This window comes from Astatotilapia calliptera, chromosome 6 (assembly GCF_964374335.1).
Source record: "Astatotilapia calliptera chromosome 6, fAstCal68.1, whole genome shotgun sequence".
Lineage (NCBI taxonomy): Eukaryota > Metazoa > Chordata > Actinopteri > Cichliformes > Cichlidae > Astatotilapia > Astatotilapia calliptera.
The window spans coordinates 43,821,550-43,845,542 of record NC_137427.1 but is presented as its reverse complement, the minus strand read 5'-3'; the positions used below and the strand labels follow the sequence as shown (position 1 = coordinate 43,845,542).

Sequence of the window (23,993 nt, the reverse complement as noted above, 5' to 3'; positions counted from 1 at the left end):
ATATGTGTATATATACACATATATATATATATACATGTGTGTATATATATATATATATATACAGTGGGGCAAAAAAGTATTTAGTCAGCCACCGATTGTGCAAGTTCCCCCACCTAAAATGATGACAGAGGTCAGTAATTTGCACCAGAGGTACACTTCAACTGTGAGAGACAGAATGTGAAAAAAAAATCCATGAATCCACATGGTAGGATTTGTAAAGAATTTATTCGTAAATCAGGGTGGAAAATAATGTGGGCTGCAGCTCTTACACAACAACAGACAAAAAAAGCAACCAAAGTTTAGAAACATAACACTTGGAGCTGAAAACTGGAGGATATACCCCCCCCCCCCCCCCCCCCCCCACACACACACACACACACCAACCTGACGCACACACTCACGCACATGCTCAGACACACAAACACAGAGTTAACAGTTGTGGCTGTCAAATTGTCACACATGGATGAAGAGTGGGAGGAGAAAAGAAGTCATATTGCCTGCAGCAGCAGCAGAAAGCTGGGACGAGCCTTTGATCTGTGACGACGGTGGAATTTCAGTGGAAGTTTTATTCATAGGCAGCTGGTTACATAATAGCAGAAGAACCGAAGCATGCCTGGCATCACAAGTTAAACCTCCTCTCCTCCTGATTTGTAATATCGGGCCGTATCAATAGAACTTATCCTTAACTTACATTTTTCTTTTTCGTTTAACCCCGAGTTTACCTACTTTTTAAAAAAATGTTTTCTTTTTCAAACTTGGGTGTTACTGTTGATCTTTTGGGATAGAATATGAAACTGTGATGTGGCCACTGTGACAGCTGCCATTTGTTTATTCTAAAGTCACACTGGAGAAAACCGGGATCGAAGACCACAGCTCAACCAAAACAACTGCAACTGTGTGCAATCAACTTGAGATCTGTTCACCTTTGAAATGGTTGCTTGAAAGACTGTAACAAGGGCTATGAACACTCACAGAGTGACTCTGACCTGTAAAATAGATAAAATGGGATCGAGACAGTCAGTGGTAATTACATGCACATGAAATGATTTTGGTGTCTAGCCACAACCTCACAGATTTGGAATAGATTACTAGGTCACTATAGTGACATATTTGCTGCCAAATGAAATTGTAAATGACGCTCAGATTGCTTTTTTTTTTAGGAATATAACCAGAATACAGCGAGTTGGCAACCAGCTGAGTCGTGTCCCCAAGGAGATGCATCAGAGACAAAGTCTGGTTCATTGGTGCAGAATGCCTCAGACTGACTGCTGTGTGTTTGCAATATGTCTGCTGTAATACATTCGATGACAGTTGTTTGTCTTGCAGTTTATAGACAGCAAATATCACTTTCTGAATAGCAGTCACTATTCATGACTGTTTGGAGACAGGTGACCTGGCAAAACAAAATGATCATTAGGAGATTGGACACTCAGCCTCTGGGTGACCTGCTGACCACCACAACTACTCGCTATTGATTACTAAATGTGAAAACAATTCAACACAGTAACTGAGGAACCACTGATTTTTCCTTGTTACAAGAAGGTTTACAGTTTTTCTATATATTTTTACACAATTGATTTCCTGTTTTGAAGAATACTTTAGTCTTCTTTTCAAATTTAACAGGACCATAGTTTATAAAATGAGAATCCTTTAGTAATGATTGTGACTTGAAACTACTAACTGAAGTCTACTAACAGGAAAGTGTTAGTTGAGCTCACAGATCCACAGGGTGCCAAGGATCAAGAGGCAGCACCTGTACACTGGTACCGATATCTGGATGACACCCGGTCAAAATCCAAACACAACAGGTAAAAGCCTTCAGAGTTCACATCAGCTCAGATGATAGAAACATCACCAGAGAAAATATATTTGAAAATAATTTGCTGTTTCTGAAATGTGCTGCACACAGAGGAGGCTGGAAGCCTCAGCATTAAACTTTACCAGAAGCCCCCCCCCCCCACACACACACACACACACACACACACACAGACACACACACAGACCAGTACATACTACCATTATTCTCTGGAATACAAACTTGGGGTGATCGGGACCCGGGCAGAATATGTTCCCTCTAAGACAAATGGGAAAGAAAAGGAACACATATGAGTAAAGCTCATAAAACACGTGGCCTTCATCAAATCAGTGAAGGTGCACGGTCAGAGGTCAGACACCAACGGAAGGACAAACAGAACAACACTGTCATCTCTTATGCAGCAGGTTTATCAGAGAAACTCGGCAGAGTTTTCTCCAAGCACGAATGAATTGCATTAACAGGTCACGTGACCTGTTAAGGGAATCTCTACCACTTTTCATCATGTGACCTGTTAAGGTCCCATGGTGGGGTAAGGCAAGCTCTCATACATTTTTCAGCACATTGGCTCAAGTAATGAGACACATGGTCAACAGTGGGTCACCAACTCCCACTAGGGTTTAAATACCTGAGAATCTCTACCACTTTCTTTCAATCGCTTTCTTTCCAAGTGTAACCGGGCCATAAATTACATATTGTTATAATTACACAAAACGTGTTCTAGACCCAAAACCGTTCCTGTTATACCTGACTGTTAGGACCTTCAAGCCTGTAGTTATGTTCATTATCAGTTGGAGCCCCTCGTCATTGCTCTTCTTCTTCTTTGGTGCAACCCTATAAATACAGTGTACCCCTTTGGCCTCTCCCCTTTTCTACAGTTCCCCTGTGGGAGAGGTGGGTGTCCTTTCTTTCCAGACACTGTACAACACACATATAATGTATATTTAGCCACCCTGATATTTCTGATTGTGTGTCTTTAGTTCAATTATTGTCATCATTGTGCCTGTCTTTGCTAGATGCTGTAAATGTGTAGTAGGTGTGTGCCACAAATGTGCAGTGTTGGGAAGGTTACTTTTAAAATGTATTCCGTTACAGAATACAGAATACATGCCCCAAAATGTATTCTGTAACGTATTCCGTTACGTTACTCAATGACAGTAACATATTCTGAATACTTTGGATTACTTAATATATTATCATGCTTTTTACAACAACGTGAATGTACTATTGCTGTGTGATTTATTACTATTACTGAAGGTCCGCGACTCCGAACTGTAGTAAAGGGACCTCTGACTAATACGGCGGGGTCCCTGTCGGCTCATAGCCGAAAAATAGCTTTACTTTGTTGTGTGGGTCAATTTTTCTTGCGAGAGACAGAGAGAGGCGTTGAAAGGCTCCAACGGAACTTATTGTTTTCGGAGGAAAACACGAACACGGTGTACAGTCGAGTCTTAATAGCTTACTTACAACTGGGCTCGTCAGGCACTCTTCTTGGCTGCAGTGGTTATTATTATATTTACATGCTTCCAGCTCCCGTTTTTCCTCGACGACAACTCATACCTTTCCACTCGCCTTTTTCTCCCTCCTGTATGGCAGTGCATTCTCCCTGCAGCACGGACTACACTGCCCATGATGCTACATTCTTTAGAGCTATGCTTGTAGCATTCTGCCTGTTAGCTTAGCACAACAACAACAACGAAAAGGCGCTCTCTCACCCAGGAAACACACAGTCGCAGAAAGAGAGAGAGAGCGTCGCCCTGTAACCATGGCAACCGTAACGCTGCCGCCTGGAACGAAAGAACGTAGCTGTCAAACAAAACCCAAACAGTCCTGACCCGCGACAACATGAAACAGGAAAGTACCGCAGTGTAATCCATTTATTTCAACAAAGTAACTGTATTCTGAATACCACCTTTTTAAACGGTAACTGTAACGGAATACAGTTACTCATATTTTGTATTCTAAATACGTAACGGCGGTACATGTATTCCGTTACTCCCCAACACTGCATATGTGTTATAGGCACAGTTAATGCTAGCATGAATAGATAATTCTGGTTAGCTTGGGAGTTGTGGTGGATTGAGCTAACCCTCTTCCCTACTGTTTGCATTTGGTTGTAAGAGCTGGAGTGGGCAAGTTAATGACTTGGAGGTCTTTGTTTCTTTTACTTTTCATTGTCAGACACAACGCAGGAACACACCAGTTTCACAAGGTCCTCAAACTACCATGACCTGGATGACTCGGACCTACACGGACATATTCCCATAGATTTCTGTACAACCAAAATGGGTTTTTGCAACCAAAGGAGTTGTCCCATCCATAATACAGCTTTAAGGCACGATGCATTGTATTCTCTTCTATACAGTTTTCGTCTGTGTTCATCAGTTGAGTTAGAATTGAATTCAGTTTCATTGACGAGCCAGAGCCATGAGAGCATTTTATGACACTGGACAGGATGAAAATCTCTTGACTGGTTTCAGTGAGTAAAGATAGCAGGCAATGACTGAGCTATAATATATATATTTCTATAATATATATATATTTCTATAATATATATATTATAGAAATATATTTTAGAAATATATATATATTATATAATATATATATTTTCTCTTAGAGTTCAGTGTCTACACGGCATATTTCACATGAGGTCGTTTTTACTCCGTGGGTCATGTAAAGTCCTCATTTTCTCATTGTCCACCACCATTGTAGAGAACCAGGGAAATGAAATGTGGCATTAAGTGAGACCAGGTGAACACCTCCCACCCCAACCCCCAACCCCATCCTGCACATCCAGCAGGGACACGTTCCCTTGATTTATGTTAGGAGAACAGCGTGAGCAGCATATGGGCGGCCTAAAAGACAAAAAGCTGAGCGGGAACAGCCACAGCTCTTTGATGTCTGTCTGAAACATCCCAGCTTCCAGAAATGAGACATGAAGTGAAACAAGCCGTGGAGAAAACGCTCCCCTCACCTCAGCTCTCTCTCTCCTTATTTACGGTACCAGACTGTAGGAAATGATCAGAGCAGGAGACTGGCTGGTTGGCTTCAACCTCCAGCACAATTAGAAACACATGTATTCACTTCCTCCAGATAAAATACCGCGGAGAGGGGAGAATAGAAAAATGGCGTGAGAGTTTGTTTACACACAGCAGCAACACATTGTCATAGTATTAGAAACAACACGTCTAAGTTATTCTGTACAATGGCCCAGTTTCTTCTTTTTGTGGCAAAACTGTCAGAGCAGGTTGGCTCTAAAGCCAATTTAATGCTTTAAAATGTATTTTAAAAAGGAATCTATCTAACAAATTTAGTTATTGTTAAAATGCCAGAGACTGCAGCTCTGACACACTGATGGGGTTAAATAAAGTTAGCTCCATAACTCATTTTTCTTTTTATACCATCACAATGTATTTCAAATCAAACGGTCAAGATGTGGTTGAAGTGCAGACTACCAGCTTTATATCACTTTTTAACAAAAATACTGCATCAACTCGTTAGGAAGTACCATTATTACACACACACAAAGTGACTGTGCAAGTGACTAACAAATGTTTTCATGACCAGGATGGGCCTGTTTCCAAAGTAAGTAAATAAGAGATCTGGAAGTGACTCCATGTGTTAAACTTACAGTTAGAGAATAGAATAGAATTGTTGGAGCTCTATCTCATCCACAGCAGTTTCATTGGCATACTACACGATGACACTAGTTGGGCGTGTTGTTGTACAGTTATAGAGCTACAGGCGTCCAGTAGGGTAGCTGAGAATGTGGCCCTGCAGAGATCTGGTGCTGAGTGACAGTTGAGGGGAGAGGTGGAGGCCTGACAGGTTGGGGCTGGTTGGTGGAGAAAGCTTAGATCCGGGAGCGGGTGTGAAGGGTAATGCAAACTGATAGGGGTTGACAGAGGTGTGGACTCGAGTCACATGACTTGGACTCATTCATTTTATGACTTGACAAAATAGGCTACGTCCACACTAATCTTTTGCTGAAAATGATACGTTTTCCATAAGCGAAAACGCCGTCTCAGTGTGGACGGGAGATGAAACGGAGAGAAAACGATGCGTTTTCGTTTGAAAACTCCTTCATCTCCTTTAACAGAGTGGAACCCGTTGAACGAGATGGTGGACATCTAGAAGCCTTTCGGAGAAGAAACAGATTTGACACAAAGTGAGAAAATAGTCACGATCAGTGATGTTGTTCCATCCATGCTGTCCCTCAATCACCACCTGGAGAAACTGAAGCCTCAAGTCTGTTTCCTGAAGGGTCTGGTCAGGAGTCTCCAAGCGTCTGTGAACAAAAGATTTCTTGGAATCTTTATCGTGTGCGAATGGCTAGAGCAGAAGATCACTGCCCCCTCAGATCCAGTGTAGCTCAAAGCAGCTGCTTTGGATCCTTCAGTTTCTCTGTTACGGGTGGAACACCATGTGTTGGGCTGTCGGGACATAAAGATAGAGGTGGCACAAAAAGTTAAAGGTAGAGACTAAATTTAGTGTGTATTTTTTTCTGTATTTTTTTTGTCTAAAATTCTAATAAGGGCTCTTTTGCTGTTGTTGATTTGTTTTGTCAGATCTGATCCTGCAAGATGCTGCAGATCCTGCAAACCTGTGACTCCTGGTGAGGAACATCAGAGGACTGTGAAGACGGAGGACTCTGCTGCTTCCTGTAAGAGGCCGAAGAAGGATGCAGGGACTAGTCCAGTGCTGCAGCTAAGTCACTACCTGGATACTGCTGATGGATAGAGCACCCTCTTGTTCTTCCTTCACTGTTTCATGTGGCCACCAGAGTTTTGGCAGTGCCTGCATGTAGAGCTGCTGTGGAGCGAGTTTTCAGCTATGGCAGCATCATTTTATGGCCTCATCGTGCACAAATGACTGACAGACTTTTGGATGGTTTGGTCTTTTGGAAATGCAACGCAGAATAGTTAACTGAAATGACTTAAAGTGCACATTCCTGTGCATTCAGGTTCTGCTTTTGTATTTTTCATTGAATGTTTATTCTGTGAAATTATAGTTTAAAGGAAGACTATTCTTGCAGCTAAGTTTAACTGAGCTGACCAATATAGAGGTGCAATTTCAGAATGACTTTGTGTATATTTTGTGGGTTCAGTCACACCTGTTTCATCATGTGTTGAGATGAATACAGATATAAAAAAGAACACATGGTCTGTTACTTACATTTAACATATACCTGCAACATTGTTAAAAGAAAAAAGACTTGAAATTCAAAGTTTCAGACTTGACTTGTGATGTGTCAATCCAGACCCAAGGACAAAGACTTGAGACTTGCAAACAGTGACTTGGTCCCACCTTTGGGAGTCGAGAGAGGAGGGCAGGCATTCTCTGATGTACTGAGAAACTATCTGCTCTTCACTCCATGACTACAGACGGTGATAGGTGCAGGGGGTGCAGGGAGGGGTGGTCTCAAACTGGGCAAAGAACTTCAGGACTACTTAGTAGAAACAAGTAGAACGTTTCAGGTGTGTTTTGGACAATTCCAGTGTCATGGTCCTGGGCCATGTGGGCCCAGTATTCTTAGTTTTCATGTATTTTTGTATTTTGTTCTTTATTTAGGCCATGCTTCCTGGGTTGATCTGTTACGTTGTTCCTTATGTGTTTTCCCTTCGTGACTCTCACCCCCTGTGTGCCCCTCTGTGTATTTATGAGCCCTCGTCTCTCTTTGTGTTTTATTCTATGTTTTCCCCAGCCCGTTATGTCTGCGTTCTCCCCCGTGCTCTCTCCCCTCTTGTTTGAACCTCTGTGTACTTCCTATTTTACTTTGCCCATCTCCCATCAGTGTTACGTTCACTCCTGCTGTGTCTTGTTATGATTATCAGTGTCACCTGTGTTCCCCGTGTGCATCCACTCATGTGTATTTAGTCTCTGTGTTTCATACAGTCTGTGTCGCGTCGTCTGTGTTACCACCTCTGTGTTCCGTATTCCAAGCCATAGCTTTTCCTTAGTTTATTTCCAGTTTAGGTTTTCGTTTGAACGGTTACTCTTATGCTGCCTTCACTCTGTTTTGTTCCTTTTCATCAGCCATAATAAACGGCTCGCTTTTGTTTAAATCCACTCGTGCATCCTCGCCTGTGTTCGCACCTGGGTCCACCACACACGTTTCCGCACGGTCTGCCTCCGCAGACCCTGACAGTACGACGCGACCATGTCGGACCCAGCGACACAGAGGAGGGGGATCGTCCGGACAGTGGAGTCTCTATGCGACAAGTGGCTGCACTGTTCCAGTGAGGAGGAACGAGAGGAGTTCGCCCGCCAAGTAGGGGTGTGCGTATCTGTGTTCCCCTGGTTATGGGAGACGCTGCACCCCCTCGTCAGCGACTTTCTCGTCTCCACCCTCCAACTCCGTCCGCAGGAGCAGCGGCCCGGTGGGCGTGCACCTTCACCAGAGCCGTGCCGTTGCGCCGTTTCCCCGCTGTCTCATGAGCCAGTAGCGGTCAGAGTTGGAACGGTGAGGCTCGCCACAGACACACCTTCCGCCCGCACCCCGCCGGCTTCCGCGTCTTCACCGCGGTCTGGCCGCACGGCGTGGCGCACGGAGACAACGGAAGCCATAGACTTTGGCGAGGAAGAGCGGCAGCAGGTGTTACGGGCTTATCGGGAGGACGAGCTCCGGTGGAAACCCTGGCTCATCCCGGAGGAGGACCTCTCACCTGCTGCACAGCCTACCAGCCGCTCGCCGTCTCCGATCCGCTTAGGCTATTTTTCGCCTGTCTCATTTCTGGCAAGGATGGGGGCGGACGACGGGGAACTCACCACTACGTCACCCTCTGTGTTGGCGCCATCAGCGCCCATCGCGCCAGCTTCCTCTGCTCGAAGGAGGCGGCGCGCCCGCCGCCATAAACCGGACAATGCTAAAACTACAAAACATGAAGTGGACGGCGGGTTCATTTTTGATAGAGCTATTTTTGTCGACCCTGAGTCTGCCATTTCTCGGACTGTTTTTTTCTGAGCCTACTCCTTTTCCTGCTCGTGTTTCTCCTCCCAGGCCAGCTCAGTTAGCTCCCTCGCAGCCCTTCACAGCTCAGTTAGCTCCCTCGCAGCCATCCTCAGTTCAGTTTCCTGTGTCCCCCTCAGTTCAGTTTCCAGTGTCCCCAGTTATGATTATCAGTGTCACCTGTGTTCCCCGTGTGCATCCACTTCCCCTGATCATCCCTCATGTGTATTTAGTCTCTGTGTTTCATACAGTCTGTGTCGCGTCGTCTGTGTTACCACCTCTGTGTTCCGTATTCCAAGCCATAGCTTTTCCTTAGTTTATTTCCAGTTTAGGTTTTCGTTTGAACGGTTACTCTTATGCTGCCTTCACTCTGTTTTGTTCCTTTTCATCAGCCATAATAAACGGCTCGCTTTTGTTTAAATCCACTCCTGCATCCTCGCCTGTGTTCGCACCTGGGTCCACCACACACGTTTCCGCATGGTCTGCCTCCGCAGACCCTGACATCCAGTCTGTTTCCACAGTTTCACACACCACTCCTGGTGTCTGTCAGGCTCCAACTGCTCCAGGTGCACAATTAGATCCACCCACTGAATCAGCTTTGCTGGCCCCACTCACCTAGTTGCCATGATCCACTCCATCGGAGCCCCCTGAGCGTGTGTGTTTGTGAAAGGAACTAGGGAAGGAAAGCAAAGTGTGGCTGACTTCTCCATCAATTTTTGGATTCTGGTGGTGGAGAAGACAGAGCTCTTCAGGGCGCATTCCTCTATCAATTAAATGACAATATCACAAGTGAGTTAGCAACCAAAGAATTTTATGAGACCCTTGATCAGACTTGTTTCCAATGTCATCTATTTAGATGACCACACGAGTAAACACCAAAGCTGCAGGACCCACCAGGTTCAGGAAATTTCACCTCGCAGGACTTCAGCTTCCCTTGGGACCATTACAGTGGAGCATTCTGCCGTTTATCCCCTGCAGAATGGAACTAGGACATAGAGGACTGGGAGCAGCTGCCAATCAAGGTAGCTTTAGTGGTATGGAGGCACTGGCTCGAGGGGGCAGAACATCCTTTTGTTGTTTGTACAGATCAGAAAAACTTGGCTTAAATTCAAACTGATAAGTGTTTATAAAATGCACGTCCAGTCTGATGGTACTTGTTTTTTGCTTGCTTTAATTTCAACACCAAGCCGGAGGGCCTCTCTCGCCAGTTCTCTACCCCAGATGCTCCCATTGAAAAAGAACCCATCCTTCTTTCATGCTTTAGTGTTGGGTCCCTTACCTATGAGATTAAGTCATCCATACAGCACAGCAGAACGAGCCTGATCCAGAGAGTGGCCCACATAACCGCTTGATCATTCTATCATCAGTCTAGGTACTGTGCTAACTGAGGTCTAAGATATGTCATCCTGGAGTCCAGCAGATCATTAGCTTTCTGCAGAGACTGTTTTGGTGGCTGTCTCTAGATCAGTGTTTTCCAATCACTGCACCACACACAGGGTTGGGATTATACCCACACCGATGTGGGACATAAGAGTGCCGTGAGAATTCTTCAAAAAAAAAAAAAGTGAAGTGAAGATTGTGTTATCTGGCTTCATAGATAGATAGAGCTGGGTGCCATCTGCATAGCAGTGTAAATGTATGCTATGTCTTCTAATGATGCTGCCTAAGGGAAGCATGTATAATGTAAACAGAATTGGTCCTAGCACTGAACCCTGTGGAACTCCATAATTAACCTCAGTGTGTGAAGAGGACTCTCCATTTACATGAACAAACTGGAGTCTATTAGATAGATATGATACAAACCACTGCAGCACAGTACCTGTAATACCTACAGCATGTTCTAATCGCTCTAATAGGATATTATGGTCGACAGTATCGAACGCTGCACTGAGGTCTAGCAGGACAAGCACAGAGATGAGTCCACTGTCAGAGGCCATAAGAAGATCATTTGTAACCTTCACTAAAGCTGTTTCTGTGCTGTGCTGAGCTCTGAAACCTGACTGAAACTCTTCAAATAAACCTCTGCAGATGATCTGTTAGCTGTTTGACAACTACTCTTTCAAGGATGTTTGATATGAAAGGAAGGTTGGAGATAATTGGTTAAGACAGCTGGGTCAAATGGTGGCTTTTTAAGTAAAGGTTTAATTACTGCACCTTAAAGGCCTGTGGTATGTGGCACATTAATAGAGACAGATTGATTATATTTTATATTTCTATAATGCAACTTTAAACTGTGTAAGGTGCCAATTGTCACAGATGTGTGTGGATAATCAAAAGTTCTCTAGTCTTCACACATGGTTAGATTTACATAAATTCCATAGCAAAGTTGGAGAAAATCCTGCCAAAAAAACAAAAGACAAACGAACAAGTCAAGATCCCCTGCCCATTTAACTTGTGAGTCTATGCCCATTCTGCAAATTCTGTGTGCCGATGTGGGTCATCCTCGTTGAGATGCTGCAGTAGCTGGAGTTTGTAAGGGTGACATTTGTGAGTAGCTAATATCTGCCGAAGGGATGTTCGACTAATGCCACTCTCCAGTGACATGCGGCGAGTGCTACGCTGTGGGCTCTTGCTGAATGAAGCTAGGACAGCCACTGATACTTCATAGACACCTCAGCTTCACTACTGGAACTTTAACATTATGCACTCCATACTGTACAGTAACGCCACTGTTTTGCACATGTCTCACTCTGTATATTTTATTTTATTTATTTTATATATTTTATTTATTGTTTACTCTATTTAATTTGTAAAATATGTGTACACACACACACACACGTAGAAAAATATTTAGTATACACATCCAGAAATGCATATACTATTATATATTGTACATATATTTATTAGTTTCAGATGTAGCCATTCTTGTATTTTGCCTGTTTATGTTATCGTATTTTGCACAACTCTGTTGCTTGTGAAGCTCGCACACAAGAATTTCACTCACATGTGCTGTACCAATGTACCTGCACATGTGATGTGACAATAAAAGTGATTTGATTTGATTTGATTTAGTGACAGTTTTCTTGCGTCCACATTTTGGCAAATCCAACACTGAACCAGTTTCTTAGCAAGCAGTTTGCTGACTGTAGCATGGGAGATGGGTGGTCTCGTAGGGTGTCTTGCATTGAAATCTGCTGCAATGACCCGGTTACTGCGTTCACCACATATCAACACAATTTCGATCCGCTCCTCACGTGTTAACCTCTTCGACATGTCAATGGCTGTGAACAAAGAGAAACTTGTAAATAACTCATGAAAGAATAAAGTTACATTGAAACCAAGCACACCATTGTTTTTCTTGTGACATTACCAATAAGTTTGATGTGTCACATGGCCCTCTTCCTATTGAAAAAACAAAAGTTGTATCCAAGATGGCCGACTTCTAAATGGCCACCATGGTCACCACCCATCATAGCTGGACTGGCCATCGGGCATACCGGGCATTTGCCGCTGGCGATTTTTTGTTTTTATGGGCCGGTGGATTTTTTTAAAATTTTTTTTAGGAAGGGTATATATAATGAAAGGTGTTGGATTGGCCAATTGGTCATGATCAACTCTGGGCTGGACCAATTACAGCCGAGGAGGCCGGATGCACCCGCCCCCTTGTTTAGCAATCACCTGATTTTCGCGCATTGCATGCCGGGAACTCGTGGCAAAACGATCCAAGTACCGCATCAAATACAAGCATTTGCAGCACCGCAAAACGTTCATTCTCCGGTTCCAATACCTTCTTGTTTTTTCTTTGCCGCACAAAAAAGGAATGTACAAAACAAAAGGAGAACAATGCCGGTCCGTACAAAGACAGACTCGACGAAAAGACAAAGAAAAGATACGAGGAAAAAAATCAAAGGAGTGAAAGGGTCAGACCCTTACGAGCACACAGAGTGGACAAAAGACGTCAGCGTGCTGCCCAACTTTCACCACGCTCAGATTTATAATCATACGGTTCTTGGAGTGAGTGCATACACTCGTGAAGTTTAGTAACTTCAGGTCACTGCAACAAACCCAGGAACAGTTTACCGACGGATGGGTGCAGGACCTTGAAATGCACCGTGTAGAACGAAAGACCATCGTACGAACAGATGTAAGTTTTATACACAGGATGATGTATAAGAGTGGAGGGAGGTACACACAGGTGGACTACATCTTTGAAGAAAGCCAACTATCAGAGCTGAAGAAAGGGATGCCTAAGAGTACAGCAGCTGCCCAGACCTCCCAGCTGTCTTCCACTGGAACAATGGGATATTTGTGAATATCCCCTGGCACACATCTGATTCCCACTCATTTAACTTCCAAAAAAAGCCCCCAGCTGAACCAGGGTTGGATGGAGTCCACCATAGCCAATAGGATGAGCCGGTGACACTGAACAGCTGACCTAGGCACCCACGCCTCCAGCACTACTGCCCCAACATTCATGTGGCTCCCAGTGAGTGGGGCAAAGTGTCCATAGCCACCAGGACCAGAAAAGAAAACACAGGCAAAAAAAGGGATTAGATACAGAAAATGGCCGCTGGCCCAGTTAGGGAAGCACCATGAAGCCTCCTGGATGCAGCTGGATGCGGCTGCTCCTGTACGTACCCGATAGTGATAACTCAAGTTTAGCACTGGCATGTCATCAAGGTCTGTTCAGGGCTGGGCTTTCATCAATCTGTGAAGTTTGGGCACATTAAACAAGAGTACTTTCATTCTTCATGGCAAAACATTGAAATTTGCCTTGCCACCAGGTTCACGGTCATTTGCGAAAACTTACAGTTTTCAATGTAACATACGACCAACTTTTTCAGGCTTCCTCACCAAATTTGAGATTTCTTGGGTCATTCACTTGCTGTACCTCAAAGTGTAAAACATGTAATTTTATGTTTTTCCACCAGGTGGCGCTGTGCCCATTTTCAAATGTTGTATTGAAATGTAAAAGCCAGTCATTATCACATGTGAAAAGTTTGGTCCGGATTGGACGATGTATGTGTGATTGACAGAAAATTATAATTTATCATTGAATTTCACTGTGGCGCCATGGAAACGCCCCACGATACAAACTGTAGTTTACACTGATTAATTATAAAATCCATCAAAATCAATGCATAGGGTGGCGCTCTAGAGCCGTTTTAAAACATCCATGTCCAAAACCAATGAAACACATACATTTACACATGTGTGTGCAACGTTTCAAGACTTTTTGAGCATGTTTAGCGTGATTAATTCGAGTAATTATTATTACACGGATACAATGGATCCTCCACACTTTTAGTGCCCTAATTATTCCAGTTTGTCTCGCAGGGATTTTTCCTGCTTTAAAGTAGGGCATGGCATAAGTTTGCTATGGAATTAACATATTTTGCTTAAATTTCAAAATATCTTTTTCTTAGTCTCCTTTGAAAGTCATCTTCATAATTTTATTTTGCACATAGGATCTAAATCAGGTTACAATACAAAACATCTTATTCATTCAGCCGTGTGGAGAGCAGTCTAAAAGAAGCCTCAGGAAAACCCCGTGACTCCTCAATACACAAATGACATAAACAGATTTTAGCGTTACTTGTGAAAGTGTAGATAAGAGGAAGCATGCTGACGTTAGCAGATCAAATATAGAACTGCCTGGAGGCGAGGGTGGAGGATCAAAGGTCGGCTCTGATTTTAAAAACAAACTAAATATTAAGCAAGCAAGGATGAAAGTGCTGAGCAGCTGTTACACATTTAACAGAGGAAGGCTGGCAGGGAAGCGGCTCTTCCCCTTCTTTAAGTGGCCCTGTGCTGCTGTGGGGGATATTTAATTACAAAGCAGATCTGAGGAAGAAGATCCAGGCCTTCCAAACACAGCCAAGAGCCCAGCTCCGCCCTGCACAGCACAAACCACAGTGTACTTAAAAGTTAATGCTCAAAGCTAAGGCTAAACAGAGAGCTGGAAGGATGGGAGTGTTCCCCTTTAAAAAGCACATCTCCGAGACATTAGCCCAAAAGCAGATTAAAAAACAAGGAAGGGTAAATTTGACAAAAGAAAAATGGGATGCTCCTTGGATCAGGGAAAGTGTGATTTTCTCTTTGTGAAAGCTTATGATCAAAATTAATGTTTAAACATGATTAGCAACATGGATGACCTAACCCAGGATGATATAGTTAACCAGACTTTATTAATTATTATGTCTTTGTAATGTCTTTGAAATGTTTAACTATAATTAATGAGGTTTGTATCGAGGCAGAAAGACTTTATTTATCCCCAAGGGGCAATTAACAATTAACAGTGAGCTTGTCACTCTCCAAAAATATGTTGTAAATAAAATTGGGAACTTAAATACTTCAATAAATTAACATTAAATGGTGGATAATAAGGTGGCAGAGGTGTTGAAACAGCAGGTACAGCACAGCACCAGCGGTGAGTGAGTAATATTTCTTTAGATTTTATTTATATATCATACAAGTTGCCTTAACCCTCCTGTTATGTTGGTTTCCAGGAACACCAATTATGCTCCTGGGTTAATTTGACCCGGGGCAAATTTACTCATCCAAAAGTGTCAGAAACACTGGCATTGATTATTTTACAATTTTCTTTTATAATTTTGATTTTTTTCATTTTCTGTAGTGATGCAGATGACATGTGACATCTCTTCTGTTCTGGGTCAATCTGACCCGCAACATAACAGGAGGGTTAAGGTGCTTAGTACTGAAAGGTAACAGTAATATTCTGTACAGTTGTGTACTGTATTTATTCTTATTGTATTCTAATTTTTGCCTCATAACTTTTGCACTGTCCACTTCCTGCTGTGACAAAACAAATTTCCCACGTGTGGGACTAATAAAGGTTATCTTATCTTATCTTATCTTATCTTAATAATGTTAGAGGAAACCTCGAAAATCAAAATCTGTCACCTGGCGACAGTGGGAAGGAAAAACTCCCTTTTAACAGGAAGAAACCTCCGGCAGAACCAGGTTCAGGGAGGGGCGGGGCCATCTGCTGTGACCAGTTTGGGAGAGGAGAGAAGAATAAAGCGGGAGCACAGGGAGACGGACAAAAGACAACTGTGGGACAGAGAAGACATAATTTAATGAGCTGCATTAGCAGTGTATAAACAGATACAGAGTTCATCATGGGAAGTCTTCAAGCCTTATTTGAAAAGGAAAGTTTTAACCCGTATCCAAACTGGGAGCTGGCTCTGCCTCCCATTCTACTTACAGAAACTCACAAGTCTCCTCTGAATGACACAGCTCTCCTTTGTCCTTTAATTTGTGTGTGTTTTCAACCTGCAGAGACTTTTCTGTATCTCTGCAGGGTGATGTCATCAATATCACATTTGGTTGGCTCCCTGTGCTTTGTAATAAAAGTGCCAGATAAGATGCGTACTGCCTCTAAACACAGCTCTACTGTAAAACTCCCTCTCCAGCCAGGAAACAGTCCAGCCTGCTGTTCCCAGGTTATAAAGTTTCAGCATTAATAAAAGAGATTGCCTCCCCCTCCCCCCTCAGTGTGGCCTTTACTTCCTGCCAGTTCATTGACGTGGCAAATCCAACATCCCCTCTGTTTACTTTCCAGCAGGGATATCCAGGCAACAGGGTTGCGGCTCTGAGAACTAGCTGCTATATTTGGGCTTTGCTCTGTAAACCTCTTTTCCAGATACAGAGTCAACATAACACTGTGTTCCTTTCTTGGTGCTCACTGCTGGGTGTTTGCTGATTAAAGGCAGAGGATCCTTTGGTGGATCAAACAGCAGCTGCACTCTCTAAAATTAGATGGCAGTGTCTATCTGCAACCTCAGGAAACATCACACACCTTTCACATCTTCATCTCTCTCGCTATCTTCTTTTTCTGCTGTGTAGTAGAAACTTTTGGGGATTTTGGGGCTGCAAGATTCAAATGAAGTGAAACCAAAGAAAAGTAACTGTTGTGGCACTAACAAGCTTATTTATTTAGAGTTACATCGATCCAAACGATGACTGTCAGCAAAAACAAAGTATTTTAGAAAACTGCTAATTGTTAAGTTAATTGATGATTCTTAAACTAGCTGTGGGTGTGTTAGTAAGATGGACAAAGCTCTTGCAGTGCCATGTAAACAACTCAATTCTCTTCATATAGTGCCAACTATTTACACTGACAGTTGCCTGAGTGAATGAGCTGTAAAAGCACTTTGGATGCTGAGTGAGACTGGTCACTTTCCATTTGTGTTTCCACAGAAAAAACTCCACCTGAAAAAACCTGAGCACACACATTCCACCCCTTTTATGATTTTGACAGGTTTTACAGATGCTATGTTAAACTTTGGGAGTTTAAATCTATTGTTGGTTTCTAACACACTTGATTATCTAAAGATAAAGTTCTAGCAAAGTGAAATTTTTAACTAGACAGCTGATCCCATGTGCATGTAGTTACTTGTATGCAAATATCATGCAGCAGTAATAATCATTCAACTATTGAAAAACATACAGAACTGATTCTACTTACATGTATTTCTTGGGAAGTGAAAGTCTGCTGTAAGCACTGGAGTACTTCAAAGCTCTATTCTCGGTCTTCTTTAGTTTTTTTTTTAGCTATATACTTTCACTTGGCTACAAACTAACACGTGGCACATTTTATAACCCAGCTGATGCACTTGGTGTTATTACTTCATTATCCGTAACCTGTATTACCCTGCAATCTATGTGGACTAAACTGTATACAAATATGAATTAGTAAATCTATGTCAAATTTAGTGAGGGTAGAAAACGTTTCACCAGAGAGGTCTATAAGTTTTAATGTTGAGCTTTACTATTGATTCACATCTATCTTCTCAGAAAGATGATGTTGTCTTCATTGTTGATCCTTTTCAGGCAACTAATCACAACTGTGTTCATTTTTTGTGTGGGTGGACAACTTTAGCTACAGGCTAATGTTGACAAGCTAGTAACAAGAAATGTTTGTATGCAAGAAATACAACCAGAAACCATTTCTGAAAGGCTGTGATCTTCTCTAGTGGATATCAGTGCATGGACTTGGAAAAACTTGCAAAACACATTAATAACCAAGAAAAACGAAGTCAAACTTCTAAACACTGTGTTGTTTAGAAGTTTGGTGACCAACCTTTCTCTGGAATGATGGGGAAGAGGTTGTGAAGTATGTTTGCTTTTGCATGGTGATTGAGCTGCAGTGGTTTAGTGCATTGCTAATTATTACTTGTTTGCTTTTCCTAAATTTTACCAAGTAAAAATCACCAAACACCAACTAAAAAAGAAAAGAAAAACAAAGACAAAAGTTTGACTTGTGGAAAAACTACAACAAAACTGTCTTTTCTGACACAAATGTCTTCAGATGTTTTTGCTGATTCTACAAATTGACGTCACATTTCTTCTGACCTTTATTCTAACTTTTATTTGTGTCATTAGTTTCTTACGTCTTACATTAGCATTTCTGTTTTACCTTTAGTATTTATATGTATTCTTATTTTCTTAATCTAAATGTTTGTTTTCATGCATGTTTTTCCACTAATACCAAAGATGAAGAAAAGGTTTACCTGAAATGGCAGCCTGGGCTGGAAAAACGCAGCACAGCAGAAGAAAGAAACAGAAGAATTCAGGCCTTTATTTTGACAGAACACAATGTATGTGTGTGCCACGAGGTAAGGATGTGGGGGTGGTCTGTAATGCCCCAGGGTACACAGGAAAGTGCTGACGCGGTGGGGGCCTGACCAACGAATTGTGTGACAGCAGCATGTTGGTCTAAGCTCGGGTCATTTTTCACGCGGGGACTGATTGACCTTTTGAACAGCATTAGGATCTGGACACAGTCTAAATGAAGAGAGGCCCCAGCCCTGGATGTACAAACAACTCATTTGGACACAATGACCCTGGAGCACATGGTTAACCCAAGCTCACCCTAAAGCCAGCACAGCACATCAGCATGGGGTTGATGTCAACACTTACTGCTAATATTTAGCTGCTAGTTGACAAAATTAGGCAACTAGCAAGGACCGAGTTCTCAGAGAACTGGACGTTTAAAATTAAAGTTTTTAAAAATTATTTTCAGTTGCTGCTCCACAGAATTACTACAAAACTACTTTTGTTCATTTTATTATTTCACCTGTGTGAGTGAATACAAATGCAAGCTATTATACACATGACATTTAGAAATGCTGCTTTCCTCTCTGGGCCTTGGGCTGAGGCAAACTGTCTCACAGACAGACGTATTGGTTAATTGGTGGGTAACGGAATAATATCATACTGGAATTATACTCACCAAAACTGAAGCACAAACTTCTTGCAAGATAATTACTTTAAAAACGCTTCAAAAAGTTCACCAGCAGCAAAAAATACAATTAAGAGATCCACTACAGTGAAAAATCCAACAAGTGGTGAGGCCTAGTAGACAGAAACACTGTCGCTTGAAGCAGATACCCCCCTCTCTATAAGCTTCAACTGTATCCCAGTAGATACGTTATGAAATAACATTCAGTTGCTATGAAGGGGTAAGCTATCTGTGGAGCCCCAAGAAGCCTTTTGTAGCAGTGTGTACATGCTTTTTTAAAGTAAAATTGGTCATTTTAACATAAGAGTCAGCGGATCAAGACCCACATGGCTACCCTCAAATGAGAAGAAATTGGTTAGGTTGTTCAGAAACTATCAAGCCTCAAGCCTGCCGGAACACCAGCAGCACTGTTTACAGTGAAGTCAGGACCGAGGGCGTAGGGACCAGGAACGAAGCTCCGCTCCTTCAAACTACACTAATATTTGCCGTTGCCCACATAGACAAGCTAACTACCTTACGGACAAAGATGGAACTGTTTGGCCACAATGACAAGAGATAAGTTTGGAGGAGTAAAGTTGAAGCTTTGAAACCCAAGAACACTTTATAAACTGTCAAGGATGGTGGTGGCAGCATCATGCTTGGGGTATGTACTGCTGCCAGTGGCACTGGTATGCTGCACAAAGTAGATGGAATACTGGAAGGTTACCTTCGAATTCTTCAGCTTCACCTTAAATGTGCAGTTTGAGACTTGGGATACAATGAGAAGTTCCAACGGGACAATGATACCAAATACACATTAAAGATGGTTTTGGAAAGGATAAAGCAGGCTAACATTAAGCTTCTGGAATGGAATTCCCAAAATCTTGACCTCAACCCTGTTGAAAGTAGGGCTGAGCCGGCTCGAACCAAGAAACCAACCACTTTAAATGAACTCTAACAACTCCGTCGAGAGGAGTGGTCAAATATCCAGCAAAAATTATGCTAAAAGCTTTTCACCATGACTCATGTTTTTTGAAGTCATTAAACATGAATGCTGTACAATCATTTCACCCTGGAAAACAACAGTTTAAGAAAACCATTAAAAAAAAATGTTCCTGACCTTTACGACCAATAATAAGTGGATGTAAACAGCCGTCCACCACCAACAACTACTATTGACCAGTTTAAATCATAATGATTGCCTCTAAATAACATAAAATGAATCATTGTTGTGTAAATGACTTTCTTAAGTCATTTGTAATGTTAATGTGAATCCAGTAAAAGCTCACTGCCATGTTATTTTGTATACTATACTTCACAGTTTGACTCCAGCTTGGACAGACCACAAAGCTTCAAAGTTAAAAACAGCTTTCATATGTTTTATATATAAGATCACAGAGCTGTCTTTTTCACTCGATTATGACCTAGTTTCCAAGCATCATAAGTCTCTTTATTTGCCCTGCAGGTAGAGTTTCCTACCTATTAAAAATAGCTGCATGGCACAGTGTTTTTTATCCAAGCTACTGTCACTGGCAGTGTTCACGGAGGTGTGAAGAGCTGAGGTTTGTTGTTCCTGCTCTCGGTGTGTTTGCTGTTCTGCAGATGTAAAATCAAGACAACAGCCTTATCCTGGACTTCAGAGTCAGGAAAGAGGAGGCGGTTTGGTGCTGGAGGGGGTTGAGCTTTGGGTGAGGAACAGCTGAACAAACAGAGTGTAGAGAGGGAGACAGGAGGAGAGAGAAACCCAGAGTTTTTCTCCTGTGTGCGCCACGTAATTTGAGCAAACCCATTAATCTGGGGCCGTTGGCTCTTCGGGCCCTTGGGGTGTTGAGTTTCTGTGACAGATGAAAAAAAACGCGGCTGGTTCGACTGGAATCTGAGGCCGACCTCGTGCCAAAAATGAACCATCCTGAGAGAGAGGGCGGAGTTTTGGATCTATTTTGATATGGTCATCTGATTGGCTGAAAGACATCAAAAGGATCCGTAGGCTGAAGGGCCTTTGTATCGAGGCAGGGCTCCCACTCTGCAAGTAGATTTTTTCTGCAACATAAGGCTGGCATAACTGACAATAACACAAGGAGCTAACAAGTAGCACTGTGTGGAAGTTTCCTTTAAATATTTCAGCACTGTGACTAAACTTTCAGATACTGTAGATGTTCCCAAATTAATTTGTACATAAAACAATGAGCGTAAACAGGCAGAGCCTGGAAAAGATGAACTTCAGTCACAAGAAGAGGAAGATCCCCATAGAGATAATAGTCCAGCATCATGAAGAGACAGGAGGCACTGATACTGCCTGAGTTTACAGAAGAGCTGTGGCAAGTTTAAAATCCTTAAAAGTACCTTGAAAGGTTTGGTGTTATTTTGAAGATGGAGGACAAACCAAAGACTGCTCCGATTCAGGATTGTTCCGTTAGAACTTTTTCAAGTTCACAGTAATCAACTTTTTGCAACTTAAAGTGTGAAATTCTCAGAAGTATAATAAACCTTTGCACGGTATGACCTCACAATGAGTTAATAATCACTTACTCTAGATTTGTTTCTTCGTAGCACAGGCCTGAGGTCTGAGCTGAACCTCACCTGGTGTGGTCAGGTTGAAGTTTATTTTTAAGCATTTACAGATACGACTCAGTTTCACAAAGCTGAAAGTTAATTGTAAACATTTCATTATGGTCTTAACTGGCATGTTATCACAACCTTACAGGCCAACAAAAATAGGAACAATTGTTACTAAAGAAACACCAAAAATGCATTCAAGTGAAAGTGTTGCACGAAGCACTGAAGAATAATCCAGACTCTCCAGAACTTGGAGGAAGTCCGAGTAGTTTTAACTCAAAGGCTACTGTTTGGTTTCAGGACTGTGAAAAGGGAAGCGTCATTATCTGCAAAAAACTTTAACAAGTCTCTATTTTGGGGGGGTTGTTGGGTTTCATTCACTACTGAAGTCAAACAGCAGCTTCCATATTCAGCAGCCAAATCACAGAGTGAAGTGGCAGACCTGACACCAATCTTAACATGAATAATATATTAAATTTAAGAAAACAAATCATTACAAACTGACATCAGTGTTGCTTTGTTATCAGTCTGTGAACTTGTCCGTCTGACAGAACAAAAACTGGGTTTTGGGTAACTGTCGCTGCACATCTCCAAGTGTTTCTGATTTTAAAAAAAGCAATATTCTCCCCGCTGACAGGATGAAACCTGTACTACTGTACTGGAACACAATTTGAAATTATCAGTCTTTACTTGACCTCTTTTTTAAGTACTTGCATTTATTGAACTATACTTTGATGACAAACTTGTAAAATGTTAAAGGTGCAATGAGAAGCACATCAGTGAATCCTGAGGTTACTTTGGCCATGATATTAATGCAAGGCATTAAATGTTACTTCAGGTTTCCCCACTACACGCGGGAGTGATGCAGAAGCGTGATGTTCCTTATTACCACTAAGTATCAAATAACTGTGACTCATATGAACTCTGTTAGACCTAAGACGCTGTCTGCGAGTCCCAGTGACAGACTGACAGGAGTGTAAAAGCCTGTCTACTGCTGATTACAAAGTAAGAGGAATTTCATTAAAGAAAAAGAGCCATTGCATAACCAAACCCACCACTGACCTACTAGTCTGCTGACCTGGACTGATTTAATCGCAGTTCAGGTCAGCACGCAATTATTATAAAACCTCTTTAAGCCCATTTAAGACATTCAAAAACAAGTTATAGATGTTTGTGGTATAAAATTTTCTGAAAATCTTGATTTAAAAATGAAAGTTTGACAATCAGGAAAGTTTGAAAGAACAGTCTACCCTCCAGCACAGATACAGCTCTACCAGGAAGGAAACTGCATTCCTTTTAAATGTGCTGCAGGATAAAACTAAACACGCTGTCTGTGGAGGGAGAAAGCTGGGGAAGGGTTAACGTTTTCCTCCCTGCACGGTGTCCTGGCATAAACACATACAGGCCCCCATTCATCTGTCTGTGCGCTCAGCAGCCTTGAAAAGTTACTGCAGTAGGGGGGAGGAGACATTAGAAGAGGAGGGAGGGAGGACAGTGACTCAGGAATTCCACTAAGGAGCACGTGACCCCTGAGCAAGGCATTTACTCCCACCCCCCTACTCTGAAGCAGGGCCCCCTCCTTATTTTCTTCCTGAAGTCAAAGCAGTCAAACGTGACAGCGAGAGAGTATCCACAGATGACGCTTCGATATACACGTTTAAGTGAAAGCAAAGCAAATAAGACAAATAAACGTCGCTGACACGGGGGCGAGAGCGTGGGGGGATTTAAGGTTCGTCCAAATCCGCTCTGACAGCAGCCATTTTGTCTGATGAAGCCGCTTTGTTGTGGAGAACGAAGCCTGTCTGAAACAGAAAAGAGAGCCCTGAGGTATTTCCGTCATCCTGACAGCGTGACAGAGGGTGTAACGTGAGGAGAGAGAAGGGAAAGGAGGAGGAAAGCAAAGGGTTGATCGCTCAGTTCCTGCGCTAACAGTCCCAGTGGGCCTCCGCCGCTCATGACCTCACGTCTCCCATGTGCTTTCATTGGAATCAGGGTGTGTTCAGTCAGCAACAGCTCTGATCTGCTGCCAGCATCTGACGAGATGTCAGGCTGATTTGGGTGCATGGAGGAGAAGCAAAGAGAAAACCTCTAGATCCAGACAAAGTGCCCAAACAGGACATGTGAGGCAGTTGTTTTGACATCAACAAACGCCGGAGCGGGCGTCACTTTGAAGCCACGGTGACTATTTTTAGGCCCTCCTTATCTCCCCCCGCACTCATGGGGCACGAGGCCTCAGCGCTGAGCAGCCTCGGCTCACCCACGTGCGATTTACAGTACACAGCATTTATGCAACGCACTTCTACTGTGGCCTTCATCCCCCCTCCTCCATCTCCCTCGCTCCCTGACTTTTCCCTTCCACCCACTGTTCCCTGGAAGCCAATTTGTTCCTGCTGGGAGGGATTGCATCATGACTGATTCACAATCAGGCCATGACTCTCCGACCAACTCCAGGATAATGGAAAATAAGCAAACCACAGAGACACTGGGGG

At 42.7% G+C, this 23,993-nt stretch overlaps 1 long non-coding RNA gene across 3 annotated transcripts in view; it reads right to left on the bottom strand.

The window, feature by feature from the left end:
- LOC145429620 (uncharacterized) overlaps positions 1-18,366 on the bottom strand; it is a 49,060-nt gene extending 30,694 nt beyond the window's left edge. Inside the window, exon 1 of one of the 3 annotated variants that reach the window (XR_013909881.1) lies at positions 18,239-18,366. This is a non-coding gene — a long non-coding RNA (uncharacterized LOC145429620). The remainder of the gene's footprint in view (positions 1-18,238) is intronic. The other 2 variants (XR_013909882.1, XR_013909880.1) reach the window with 2 other exon arrangements.
- Positions 18,367-23,993: the final 5,627 nt, after the last annotated feature.